Source organism: Ranitomeya imitator, chromosome 1, assembly GCF_032444005.1.
Source record: "Ranitomeya imitator isolate aRanImi1 chromosome 1, aRanImi1.pri, whole genome shotgun sequence".
NCBI lineage: Eukaryota > Metazoa > Chordata > Amphibia > Anura > Dendrobatidae > Ranitomeya > Ranitomeya imitator.
In genome coordinates this window covers 147,908,400-147,922,956 of record NC_091282.1, presented here as the reverse complement: position 1 = coordinate 147,922,956, position 14,557 = coordinate 147,908,400, and positions in this window count along the sequence as shown.

Below are 14,557 nucleotides of genomic sequence, written 5' to 3'. Positions count from 1 at the left end.
AAGGCGAGCGCCCCAACCCCAGGTTTGGCTGATGACACCCACGTCCGGAAAACGGTAAGATGCGCATTGCAGAAAATGACTCCCGGGGATGATGTTGAGGCCTTCCTGACGGTGTTTGAGAGGGTCGCTGAGAGGGAAAAACTTCCGCCAGAGCAGTGGGCAGAGGTACTTGCGCCATACCTGACGGGAGAACCCCAGAAGGCGTACTATGATTTGACCTTGCAGGATGCCAAAGAGTATCACAAATTGAAAGCCGAGATTCTCGCACGTTTGGGGGTGACACTGACTGTCAGGGCACAGCGAGTTCACTCCTGGGGCTATCACCGGGACAAACGACCTCGTTCCCAAATGTTTGATCTGTTGCACCTGGTCCAGAAATGGCTGCAGCCAGAGTCCTCTGCGCCTGCACAGATGGTAGAACGGGTGATGATGGATCGGTTTGTCCATTCCCTCCCGAGGCCTATACAGTCTTGGGTTGCCCAGGGTGATCCCCAGAATGCCGACGAGCTGATCGGACTAGTTGAGAGGTACCAAGGGTTGGAAGGCTCCTTCGGGAGGCAGCCCATGCCGTACTGGGGATCCCAGAAGGCAGCTGAGTCCCAAAAAGGGGTGGTGCGTCCAAGGTCACAAAGGGCGGGGGAGGTGGTGCCCAAGGTCCCCACGGGTGATATTATTTGTTGGAGGTGCCACAAGCCAGGACATATAGCTGCCCGTTGTTCCCAAACCACTGAGCAGATGGACTGCAGCATGGGACGCCGTTGTTATTATTATTATTATTATTATTATTTATTATTATAGCGCCATTTATTCCATGGCGCTTTACATGTGAGGAGGGGTATACATAATAAAACAAGTACAATAATCTTGAAAAATACAAGTCACAACTGGTACAGGAGGAGAGAGGACCCTGCCCGCGAGGGCTCACAATCTACAAGTTGTTCATACTATGCGTATCCAGCTTGCAGTGTGAACTCTCCGCCCAACGAGGGACCTCAAGCATGTCCCGTGAAGGTGAACGGTCAAGCAGTAACGGCACTGTTAGACTCGGGGAGCCTAGTGACCCTGGTGAGGGCCACTTTTCCTCTCCACCTGCTCCCGGGAAAGAAGGTCGGAGTGCGGTGCATACATGGTGATGCAAAGGACTACCCTGTGGCCAGTGTGAACATTGAAACGACATGTGGCACGGAGTCCCACATAGTCGGCGTCGTTCAGGACTTGTTGCACCCTATAATTATTGGCCTGGATTAGGGTTGAGCGACCTTCACTTTTATAGGATCGGGTCGGGTTTCACGAAACCCGACTTTTGGAAAAGTTGGGTCGAGTGAAATTGGCCGATCCTATAAAAAAGTCGGGGTCGGGGTCGGCCGAAACTCGAAACCCAATGCAGTGCATTGGGTTTCCATGGTTCCCAGGGTCTGAAGGAGCGGAAACTCTCCTTCAGGCCCTGGGATCCATATTTAAGTGTAAAATATAGAATTAAAATAAAAAATATTGCAATACTTACCCTCTGACGCGCCCTGGTACTAACCGGCAGCCTTCCTCCTTCGAATCCGCGCTTCTAGGACCTTGCCGTGACGTCGCGGTGACGTCGCGGCTTGTGATTGGCCGCGCGGCCGCCCATGTGACCGCTCGCGCGGCCAATCACAAGCCGCGACGTCACCCGCGACGTCACCGAAGGTCCTGGAAGGGCTGATTCTTAGGAAGGAAGGCTGTCGGAAGGAAGCAGGGCGCTTCCGAGGGTGAGTATATTCCTATTAGGTATATACTCACCCTCGGAAGCGCCCTGCTTCCTTCCGACAGCCTTCCTTCCTAAGAATCAGCCCTTCCAGGACCTTCGGTGACGTCGCGGGTGACGTCGCGGCTTGTGATTGGCCGCGCGAGCGGTCACATGGGCGGCCGCGCGGCCAATCACAAGCCGCGACGTCACCGCGACGTCACGGCAAGGTCCTAGAAGCGCGGATTCGAAGGAGGAAGGCTGCCGGTTAGTACCAGGGCGCGTCAGAGGGTAAGTATTGCAATATTTTTTATTTTAATTCTATATTTTACACTTTAATCTGAATTCCGATACCAATTCCCGATATCTTAAACATATCGGGAATCGGGATCGGAATTCCGATTCCAGATTCAAAAGATCGCCGACTTCATGGCCGACCCCACACAGGGGTCGGGTCGGGTTTCATGAAACCCGACCTTGCCAAAAGTCGGCGACTTTTGAACAATTTCGACCCGTTTCGCTCAACCCTAGCCGGGATTTCTGTTTGTTTTGGGATTTGTGGGGGAAAGGTTCTGAGCTCCCTAGCAAGAGTAGGGAACCAGTGAACCCGGGAAGGGTGGTGCCACACCCAGAGTCAGACAGATTTCCTTTTTGTGTCCTTGCTGGAGATGAGGAGGAAGTGTCCCCTGCATCTGACATTCTGGAGTTAGAGGTATCCGGTGAAAATTTTGGGACTGCCCAACATAGGGACCCCACTCTGAGGGAAGCCTTTAATAATGTCACAGTTATTGACGGGGTGGTACAGGAGCCGGGGGCAGACACAAGATTTCCCCATTTTCTAATGAGCAGGGAGTTGTTGTACCGGGTCACGAAAATAAGGGAGGAGTTGGTAGAGCAGTTGGTAGTGCCGGGTCCATATAGACGGAAGGTGTTGGACATGGCCCATTCACACATCTTGGGTGGACACCTAGGGGTGGAAAAAACGCAGGAACGGGTTGTGCAGAGGTTCTATTGGCCTGGGTGCCACCGGGAAATAGTGAACTATTGCAGGTCCTGCCCTACATGTCAGCTAACTGCTCCCACTCCTCATTTCCGGAACCCCCTTGTGCCACTGCCCATTATTGAGGTGCCATTCGAGAGAATTGCCATGGACTTGGTCGGTCCCTTAGTTAAATCAGCCCGGGGCCATCAGTATATATTAGTCATCCTGGACTACGCCACACGCTATCCTGAGGCAATTCCCTTGAGAAATTCTTCTTCAAAGAGTATAGCTCGCGAGTTGGTCCATGTCTTTTCCCGGACAGGTCTGCCGAAGGAGATCCTGACTGACCAGGGGACACCTTTCATGAGAAAGGTGATGAGGGAACTATGCAAAGCACTGAAAATCTCCCAGTTGAGGACCTCGGTGTACCATCCCCAGTCAGATGGCCTTGTTGAGAGATTTAACAAGACACTGAAGAGCATGCTGAGAAAAGCTATAGAGAAAGACGGTAGAGACTGGGATTGTCTCTTACCCTATTTGATGTTTTCCATTCGTGAAGTTCCACAGGCCTCCACAGGTTTCTCACCGTTTGAGCTTCTGTATGGCCGACATCCACGAGGACTCCTGGATATAGCCAAGGAAACCTGGGAAGCCGAAGTCACGCCCCACAGAAGCGTCATTGAGCATGTGGCCCTGATGCAGCAGAGGATTGCAAAGGTGATGCCTATCGTGAAAGAACACCTTCTCCAAGCACAAGAAGCTCAGGCCAGGGTCTACAACCGGTCTGCAAGAGTGAGGCAATTCAATCTGGGAGACCGAGTTCTTGTGTTAGTTCTGACAGTGGAAAGCAAGTTCTTGGCCAAATGGCAAGGGCCATATGAGGTTGTCGAGAAACTTGGTGAAGTAAACTATAAAATTCACCAACCAGGAAGACGGAAACCATTCCAAGTATACCATGTCAACCTTATCAAGCCGTGGCAAGATAGAGAGCCGACAGTAATTCCATCGTTGTTAAGCAACCCAGAAGATGAGGTTGGAGCGGTTACTATAGCGGAGACGCTATCGGAGTCCCAGAAACAGCAATGCCGGGAGTTACTCCAGAAAAACAGGGACCTGTTTTCCGAGTTGCCTGGGTAAACGAAGGTCATAGAGCATGAGGTCCTGACAGAGCCCCATGTGCGCGTGAACGTGAAGCCCTATAGAATTCCTGAGGCCCGTCGAGAAATAGTCTCCAAGGAAGTGGAGCGTATGTTGAAGCTTGGAGTCATTGAGGAATCCAAGAGCGGTTGGTCGAGCCCAATTGTCCTGGTCCCAAAACCTGATGGGGAGTGGAGATTTTGCAACGACTATAGGAAGTTGAATGAGGTCTCCAAGTTCGACGCATATCCCATGCCCCGAGTTGATGAGCTCATCGAAAGGCTTGGGCCCGCCAGGTACATAACCACCTTGGATTTGATGAAGGGGTATTGGCAGATCCCCATGGCACAGGAAGCCAAGGAGAAGACGGCGTTTTCTACACCAGATGGATGCTTCCTGTATGTCCGGATGCCATTTGGCCTACAGGGAGCTCCAGCCACCTTCCAAAGGGCTATGGATAGAGTCCTTGCACCCCACAAGGCATACGCTGCTGCGTACCTAGATGATATCGTCATCTTTAGCCCGGACTGGGAGAGTCATCTGGAGAAAGTCCAAGCGGTGTTTGATGCTATAAGAGAGGCCGGATTTACAATAAACCCGAAGAAGTGTGCATTGGGTAAAGAAGAAGCTAAGTACCTTGGATACATAGTGGGTCAAGGAGAAATAAAACCACAAATCAGTAAAGTGGAGGCAATTCAAACATGGCCAAAACCAGTTTCCAAGAAGCAAGTTAAAGCCTTCCTGGGAATCGTGGGATATTACAGGAGGTTCATCCCAAACTTCGCCACAATGGCGGCGCCTCTGACTGACCTGCTAAAAGGGACAAAATCAGTAATGGTTAAGTGGTCCGAAGAAACAGATTCAGCCTTCCAAGAAATGAAAGAGGCTTTATGTAAGCAACCCGTTCTGATGGCCCCAAACTTCAAGAAAGAGTTTATTCTTCAGACAGATGCCTCAGATGTTGGGGTGGGAGCAGTCCTTTCCCAAGAACTACATGGAGAGGAGCATCCTGTTCTCTATCTGAGTAGGAAGCTGTCCTCGTCTGAAAAGAACTACTCAGTCGTTGAAAAGGAGTGCTTGGCCATAAAATGGGCAGTCGACACATTACAGTACTATTTGCTGGGACGTAAATTTAGACTGATATCCGACCATGCCCCACTTAGGTGGATGAGGGAAACGAAGGGTAGAAATGCTAGGGTCACCCGTTGGTTCTTAGCCCTGCAGGACTTCTGTTTCCATGTGGAACATAGGGCCGGAAAGCTGCACGGTAATGCTGATGCCCTGTCAAGAATCCCTTGTCTAGTGGGAGAAAGTGCCAAGCCCCACGGCTTTAGGCAGAGGGGGGAGGTATGTAGCGTGGCTAAAGGATGTCTAATCGATGGGAGGTATGTGTCTTATAGATGGCTTGTTGCTGTGATGTAACCATGGCTACCTATATGTGTTTCAGGACCTGTGGTGATGTCACAACCACATGTCTGGTCATATGATGGGTTCTGGGTGTGGTTAGACATATAAAAGAAAGCCTAATGCTTAACACAGGTAGGTATGTGTGGAGGTGAAACCCTCCTGAGTGTGTTACGGCTTCAGGACTGAGCCGGATGAACTGGACACTTGTTTTTCTTTACCTGAACCAAAGGCTATTTGTTTTCTGTTGTTTGCCACATGGTTTATGAAGCAATAAACCCAGTGAACTTTAAAGGAACACGTCTCCTGAGTGTCAGCCGTCGCAGCTGAGTGAGTGAAATCCCTACAATATATATATATGTGACGCCCAGGAGACCGGGATACCCAGCACCGGACCAATGGAGTCTGTCTCTTGAGGGGGATGTCACGGGTGGTTTGACCCGGTGCTGTGGCCTCAGGCAATGCACAGTGTAAGGGGTATCATGAGGGGACAGGCACTTACTTGATCAGCAGCAGGTTCTCCCAGCGGTGACGATCCTGATCCTGGATAGATGGCTATTGTCCAAATGAAAGACGGAGGCACTGAAACGTTTAACCAGTTTACTTTAACATAAAAGGATTTACAACCAGTCCTGTCACCGGAGTCTGTATGGGAACTCTGAGTTACTTTGACCCTGCCGGGGTCTTCGCCTCTTATTGTGCGCAATTTCTGTGTGGCCCTGCTGCTGTATGTGAACTGGCTGCCGGCCCAATCTGTCCCCTCCGGGTCCTGGTTCGACGGGCAACCCGAGTCCTTTTATCGGTTTACCCCCTCTGGGAGTACCGCTGAACTCTGTGTCTGTTGCTGCATCCGACCCTAGTGAAGCTGATATCACCTCACGTTTTTCCGGTTGCTGTATTATATATAATGAATACAGCCACGGATCCGGTATCCGTCTTTGCGCCTGTTCTGGGTAGTGATTAATGCTACCCGGTTCTCACAATGTCCTTTTTCTCTATCCCTCTTCTCCTCAGGCCGGTGATTTAGGCCTGGTAACAGTCACTGGGCTGTTAGAGATTCAACTGTATGACCTCTCACTATCAGCTCCTTGGCCCAACTGCTATTTCTTCTCTCAGACCAGAATGGATCAAGGGGAGTCTCTGGAGCTCCCCCTTCTGGCCGGAGGTGGTAGTGCAGTCTTGCTATTTTAGTATTTGTACTTACTGTCAGTAACTATTTTTGTGGCAAATACCCCTAGGGGTGCCACATTCCCCCTTAGTTAAGAACAGTACTCCGGGACTGTGGGACAATAACATTTTGAAATAACAATTAATATGTACAGAGTCTTAAAAATGAAAAGTTACAAAAACCACTCAAGGAAACAAAAATAGAGTTCTGTAAAAAGTCACTTCAAATAGCGTCCATTAATACAGTTCTATCCTTGAAGGTATTAGGAACGGCACTGTACTTAGTGTCCAGGAATTTAGTTCCATTTTTCCAACGGAGTTATCAATATAAAGTCTAAAGAAAGTTCAAAAAGAGCAAAAAGCAAAGTTCAAAAAGCAGTCTTTCCGGAGCTTTGATTTAGTGCCTCCGGGCTGATAAAAAGTTCAAGAATATGCAATAAGTTCATACAGACAAGTCTCTGTAGGCACTGGGCTTAAACGTTGCAGACTGATAGCAATGACTATACTACATTTTCTGTTTAACTATATACGGCATAACATATATACAATTCACATTATGAGCTTTATAGTTGGTAATCTGCATACCTGGCCGGTAATTGACCCTGGGTACTACGCTGTGATCTACGTAATAGCGGTGTCTCTTCATGTGGTGTACTACTGTCTACTGCGGATGTAGTATCTGCCCGTTCTGCTAAAGATAATTCCACGACTATGGAGTTGGCAAGTCCACCGTGAATGGGATTACTCTGACCAGGAATCTGTTCTTCCTGGCCTGGAACCTCCTGTAGTACGGGGTCAGCCTCTTCCTGTCTTGGGACTTCTGGTATTGGGTTCGGTGTTGGGTAAAAGGCCACCATGGGAACCACTACTGCACCATGGTATGTTAGTAGGGTTTTGGGAAAGTCTCCTATACAGGTGTGATACACTTCCTCTTCTTTTTCCTTTACTGGTTGAACCTGTATGGGTTGAATAACTTCTGGTTCTGGCTGGACAACGTCTGGCTCTTTCAATGCTTCCGGACATAATTTAAGATTGTCTCTTGACACTAGTACAGATGTTAAGCCTCCGTTTTTGCTAATGAGACACATTTTAGGATTATCCACTCTTGTTGGTAAAACTGTGTAGGGTACGGCTTCCCACTGATTGTCCAGTTTATTGGTTCGACGATTTCTCTTGAGCACTTGGTCACCCGGTCTTAATGGGGTCGCTAGAGCATTCTGGTTGAAAGTTCGCTCTTGTCTTTCTCTAGTTTGCTGAAGGCTTCTTTCCACACTCTCTTGCACTTGGCGATACTGCTTTTGCCGTATGATATCCCAATTGGAGTCTTGAACTTCTGCGTCTGGTTTCAGAATTCCCATTTCTAGATCGATTGGTAATTGGCCGGGTCTTGCACACATAAGGTAAGCTGGGGTGCAGTTGGTGGAGCTCACCGGGACATGATTATACAGATCCACCAAGTCAGGCAATTTCTCTGGCCATTGATTCCTTTCTGTCTCAGGTAAAGTCTTTAGTAGGTCTATTACAATGTGGTTCATCTTCTCGCATAAGCCATTTGTTTGTGGATGATAGGCCGTCGTCCGGATCTTTTTGCAACCATACATATTACAGAATTCTCTGAAGATCTCTGATTCAAAGGCTGTACCTTGGTCGGTGAGAACCTGTTCCGGATATCCATGGGGTCTACAAAAGTACGTTTGGAACGCTTTGGCTGCTGTTTTTGCTGTCAGATCTTTTACGGGTACTACTACCAAGAAACGTGAATAATGGTCCACGATGGTCAAGGCATAGACATAGCCGGACCGGCTTGGTGTCAACTTCACGTGGTCCATGGCTACAAGTTCAAGTGGTTGTTTGGTGATTATGGGCTGCAGTGGTACTCTTTGGTTCTTTTGATCGTTTCTTCTGAGGTTGCACGGGCCACAATTTCTGCACCACTGTTCGATTGATTTTCTCATCCCGACCCAATAAAATCTTTCTCTTAGAAGTACTTCTAACTTTTTCCAACCGAAGTGACCAGCACCATTATGGTAAGCTTCGAGGACCATCTTCACATCTTGTTTAGGCACAATAATCTGCCAAACCAATTCATGTGTTTTCGGATTGGTGTATCTTCTACAGAGCTTCCCTTGATACAGGAACATTTTGCCTCTCTCTTTCCAGAGTTGATGCGTCTCTTCTGGGGCATCCTCATAGGGATATGCACTTTGCTCAGTCAACAGTTCCTTCACCAACTTCACAGCCGGATTGCTGTCTTGGGTGTCAGCCCATCTATGGTGTGCTAACGGATTAAAATTCACCTCTTGTTGTTTCTGATAGGTACTTGACTGATGATGTTTTGCCTTGGGACGATGGAAGGCTGGTAGTTCAATTTCTTCAAGCTCCCCCGTTTCCTCTTCTACATCTCTCAAGTGTGGCATCCGGGATAGGGCATCGGCATTTCCATTCTTGCGACCTGCTCGATACTTGATTATGAAGTTGTAATTAGATAACCGGGCTATCCATCGCTGTTCTAACGCACCTAATTTGGCTGTGTCCAGGTGGGTCAACGGATTGTTGTCAGTATAGACAATAAATTCTGCAGCGGCCAGATAGTGTTTGAAACGCTCCGTCACAGCCCAAACTACTGCCAGTAGTTCCAATTTGAAGGAGCTGTAGTTTTCTGAATTTCTTTCAGTAGGCCGGAGCTTTCTACTTGCAAAGGCGATGACTTTCTCCCGACCTTCTTGCTTTTGTGACAGCACCGCTCCTAGTCCCACATTACTGGCATCGGTGTAGAGGATGAAAGGTTTATGGTAATCTGGGTATGCCAGAACCTCTTCTCCGGTTAGTGCCTTCTTTAGTTGTTCAAAGGAGTCTTCCCTTTCGTCATTCCACTGAAAAGGAGGGTTTCGGTTTGAAGGTTTCTTCGTCTGCCCTACCAAGGTGTCTTGCAAGGGTGCTGCCAACTTGGTAAATCCTTTTATAAATCTGCGATAGTAACCCACCAATCCCAGGAATTGTCTCACTTCTTTTGCGCTGGTAGGTCTTGGCCAATCCCTTATGGCGCTTATTTTCTCGGGATCTGGTGCTACTCCCTCCGAACTCACGATGTGTCCCAGGTACTGTACCTTTGGCTTGAGAAGGTGACATTTGGATGGCTTGACTTTCATGCCATACCTGGATAAGGCTTCGAACACTTCTGCCAGGTCTATTAAGTGTTGTTCGTAAGTCTTTGAGTAGACGATCACATCATCTAGGTACAGGAGGACGGTCTCGAAGTTCTTGTGTCCGAGGCAGCATTCCATCAGCCGCTGGAAGGTACCGGATGCGTTGCAGAGTCCGAACGGCATGCGATTAAATTCACATAGACCCATTGGTGTGGTGAATGCCGTCTTTTCCTTATCTCTCTCAGCCACAGGGACTTGCCAATACCCGCTTGTTAAGTCTAAGGTGGAAAAATAATTAGCAGATTTCAAAGCAGTTAAGGACTCTTCTATCCTAGGCAAGGGGTAGGCGTCTTTATGGGTGATGTTATTAATCTTCCGGTAGTCTACGCACATTCTCATGGTTCCGCCTTTTTTTTTGACAATCACTAGAGGGGCCGCCCAGGGGCTACAGCTGTCTCTTATTACCCCGGCCTGTTTCATTTCCCTCAGCATATCTTTTGCACATTGATAGTGAGCGGGCGGTATGGGTCTATATCTTTCTTTTATTGGGGGATGGTCACCTGTGGGGATTGTGTGTTCTACCCCTTCTATCCGTCCGAAGTCCAATGGGTGTTTACTGAAGACTTGTTCATATTCCGTCACTAGCCTATACACCCCTTGTTTTTGATGGGTAGGTGTTGAATTTATGCCCACGTGTAGCTGTTGGCACCAATCCTCCATTTCTCCATCTGAGCCATTGCCTTCCACCTGACAGGTTGGTTCTAAGGGCTCAATGGTTGTGATGGCATTGTTGTCAACAGTATATAGCTTTGCCATTGTAGCATACCTTGGCAAAGTGACCTCTTCCTCTCCACAGTTCAAAAGTCGTACCGGCACTCGTCCCCGGTGTACCTCGACTATCCCTCGTGCTGTGAGTATAGTGGGCCTGCTGTCGGTGTACACTGGTTCTATTAAGGCTTGATAATCTCGTCCCTTAGTACCAATGGCTGCTCTACACCATACCAGCATTTCTGTTTTTGGTGGGATTACAATAGACGTTGGATCACTTACCCTCACACTGCCGATTTCTCCACCTGCAACTTCTACCTGTTGCCTTAACATCAATACTTTTATTTCCCTCCGGAGAACTCTCTGCTGGCAGGATTGGGCAGTTTCAGCAATTTGCTGTAAGACAGAAATGACTTCGGAAAAGCAGTTCTCTAACACATTCATTCCTATCAATACAGTTGGTTCACAGTTCCGCCGGTCAACATCAACAACAATTATACCCTGTTTCTTCAGTTCTACTTTACCAATCTTTATGGTCATCTCCCTGAATCCTAGTTTCGGTACCAACTTACCATTACTGGCCCATATATCTAGTTCAACATCAGAGGGCCCTTTATCAATATCTGCATCAGCCCAGTACCTCTTATAAAGGATATACGGTATAGATGAAATCTGGGAACCTGTGTCCAGCAAAGCGTTGAGGGGAATTCCGTCCAGCACGATAGGGATAATGGGTCGTCCTCCGATGTACCTGTCGTGCCAGGGTGTTGGGCCTTGAAAGTTCATTCCTGCGAAGCGGCCCGCATTCCCAGGGGATTCCCGTTTAAATCACAATCTCGTGCAAAGTGGCCCGGCTGCTGGCAACGGCGGCAAATGGGCTGTCCATCCGGTTGGTAGCGGTCGCGGGGTCGTCCTCTCCATGTCGGGTATCTCCGGGGTCTCATCCATGGAACATTCTCTCTACAGTTTGCCAACTCCATCTTGTGTCCTCTCATCTCCTGCATGGTTTTAGCCATTGAGGCAACAACATCAGCTAAAGAGTCAAGCTTTTGTTGAAGAGCCTCATTAGTACTGGGCCCCAGGGGCTTAGCAATGGCCCCAGACATAGCTGATGTCACTGGCACTCCCTGTTGTTGAGGTGCCTCTGCCATGGGTTGCGCAGGATCCTGATCCCGAGGTGCCTCTGCCAGCTGGAGACGTATAGCGCTCTCCTTTAATTGGGCAAATGTCAATTCAGGGTTCTTAAAAACAAGCATGCTCACATGCCCCCGGTGAGAAGGGGTGTAGAGTCCCTCAATAAATTGATCTCTTAGCAGTTTATCCGCTCCGGTGTTAAAAATGGGTTCAGCCAGTGTAAGTGATTTAAGGGCTTCCTGCAGGTTTAAGGCAAAGTCTCTCACGCCCTCATTAGCTTTTTGTTTGCAACTAAAGAATCGTATTTTAGCTTTGCTGCTGGCCGTGGTTTCAAATGTAGCTTTTAATCCAGCAAATATGCGTTCAACAGTGCCTTTTAGATCAGCTGCCCATGCTGTGACTTCTCGCTTAGCATGGCCACTTAACTGCATCATCAGGAGACTAACACGCTGAACTTCACCCACAGGGAACATGTCAAAATGGGCCAGCATCTTTTCTCTGAAATCGTCAAGGGTATTAGGCTCACCTTCATACATTGGAAGCCATGGGCCACCCGGGGTATATGGCATCAGCACCGGCATGATGGGCGCCACTCCTTGCACCGCTGCGCTGCCGGACTCTCTATTGACACTCTGTCTTTCAGCTGCATTAGCGTTGCCGAGTGCTGCGGCGTCTCCGTGCTGCGACATACTGTGCCCCCTTAGTTAATCCGGACCCTTCCGGTCCTCCGCTTCCGTCGGGATAGTGTAGATTCGTTCCGCTGTGCAGCAGGATCGATTTTCCCCTTGCTCTGATGTCAGAGCGCTCAGCTTGGTGCCGCCCACAATGACACGCCCCCTGCTGCTCCCACCCACCGCGCTCTGTAATGGCGGATTCTGAAGTTTTTCAGTTAGACTGGGGCTCAGGTGATGGCGTAGCTCAATTAACAGTCTCGTGCATAATGGTTATGAAGTGATTACCTCAGGGGATGGCGGCCATCTTTACTCCATTATAACCAATGGGGAAAAGTCACTTTCAATAGTTTTCAATGGGGAATGGATTTTTCTTTAATAAAGTCAATTTTCAAGATTTTTCATCCCAGTTTTCACAGTTTTGGGCTCCAATCACGGCACACAATACCCGGTATACGGGCTGGCTAGATCCTGTTCGTGACGCCAATTGTGACGCCCAGGAGACCGGGATACCCAGCACCGGACCAATGGAGTCTGTCTCTTGAGGGGGATGTCACGGGTGGCTTGACCCGGTGCTGTGGCCTCAGGCAATGCACAGTGTAAGGGGTATCATGAGGGGACAGGCACTTACTTGATCAGCAGCAGGTTCTCCCAGCGGTGACGATCCTGATCCTGGATAGATGGCTATTGTCCAAATGAAAGACTGAGGCACTGAAACGTTTAAACCAGTTTACTTTAACATAAAAGGATTTACAACCAGTCCTGTCACCGGAGTCTGTATGGGAACTCTGAGTTACTTTGACCCTGCCGGGGTCTTCGCCTCTTATTGTGCGCAATTTCTGTGTGGCCCTGCTGCTGTATGTGAACTGGCTGCCGGACCAATCTGTCCCCTCCGGGTCCTGGTTCGACGGGCAACCCGAGTCCTTTTATCGGTTTACCCCCTCTGGGAGTACCGCTGAACTCTGTGTCTGTTGCTGCATCCGACCCTAGTGAAGCTGATATCACCTCGCGTTTTTCCGGTTGCTGTATTATATATAATGAATACAGCCACGGATCCGGTATCCGTCTTTGCGCCTGTTCTGGGTAGTGATTAATGCTACCCGGTTGTCACAATGTCCTTTTTCTCTATCCCTCTTCTCCTCAGGCCGGTGATTTAGGCCTGGTAACAGTCACAGGGCTGTTAGAGATTCAACTGTATGACCTCTCACTATCAGCTCCTTGGCCCAACTGCCATTTCTTCTCTCAGACCAGAATGGATCAAGGGGAGTCTCTGGAGCTCCCCCTTCTGGCCGGAGGTGGTAGTGCAGTCTTGCTATTTTAGTATTTGTACTTACTGTCAGTAACTATTTTTGTGGCAAATACCCCTAGGGGTGCCATATATATATATATATATATATATATATATATATATATATATATATATATATATATATATATACGTTGTATATATGTGGATCAAGTGGAATGGGACAATAAATATGCTGTAATATACTATGCCATTATATATATATATATATGCCACTTGAAAGCAAAAAGTATCTTATGGTATCCCACAAATAGGATATAACATAATGTAAAGCCAGAGGGGGAAAAGGCACACTAGTCAGAAGCAGCAAGGGTAGATACAAATCTCAGGTGAGTGATCCAAAATAAGTGATCCTGGGGGGGGGGGTGTCTGGGCGGAAAGCCTGGGGAATGTGAGAAGGAAATAGGTCTGGAGAGTTGCATCACAGCAAGATGGCGGGAGGAGCGAGGGGATTACCTGGTGGTAGAATGATTGTGGTGCTGCACACGCCCCGATGCATGTTTTGGACCTTCATCTTTCATCAGGCCCCTTCCTGACTCACATACAGTATCTGGGAATAATGTTGTCAGACTGTTAAGCCAGTTTTACAGATTTTTAAAAAGACCTACCAAACCAATTTTTTTTAATGGGAAAAAAATGCTGTGAAATATTATTCCTTCATAATTACATGTATACAATGCTAAATAAACAAAATTTAAAAAATTATACCTCCCCTTTAGCATATGTTCACACGGAGCATTTTGGCTTTAGTTTTTTTTTTACCGCCATGTCATTATGCGGACCTCGCTTACAATTTGCAGAGTGCCAGCAGGTGGCCCTGTATCATACATTTGTGAGGGCTCTCACTCCTACATTTGGGAGGTCCCTTTCTCATGCCAAATAGTTAACAAGATAGTGAAATACATGTTCCCCATCCCTTTACAATGCCATTTCAAACATGTGCAACACCCACTAGGGTCATGGGGTATTCGTAACCAGGTCAGACGGTTCTTAAAGGGGTGGTCACAGCAGCAGTGACCATGGCCCTGTGTGCAATTAAAAGGGATGAGGGAATGTCTGCAGGGGATTGTTCAAGACACCACCTGTGGTATTCAGCTACAGATGGCCGATGCTGCTTAAAGGGACCAC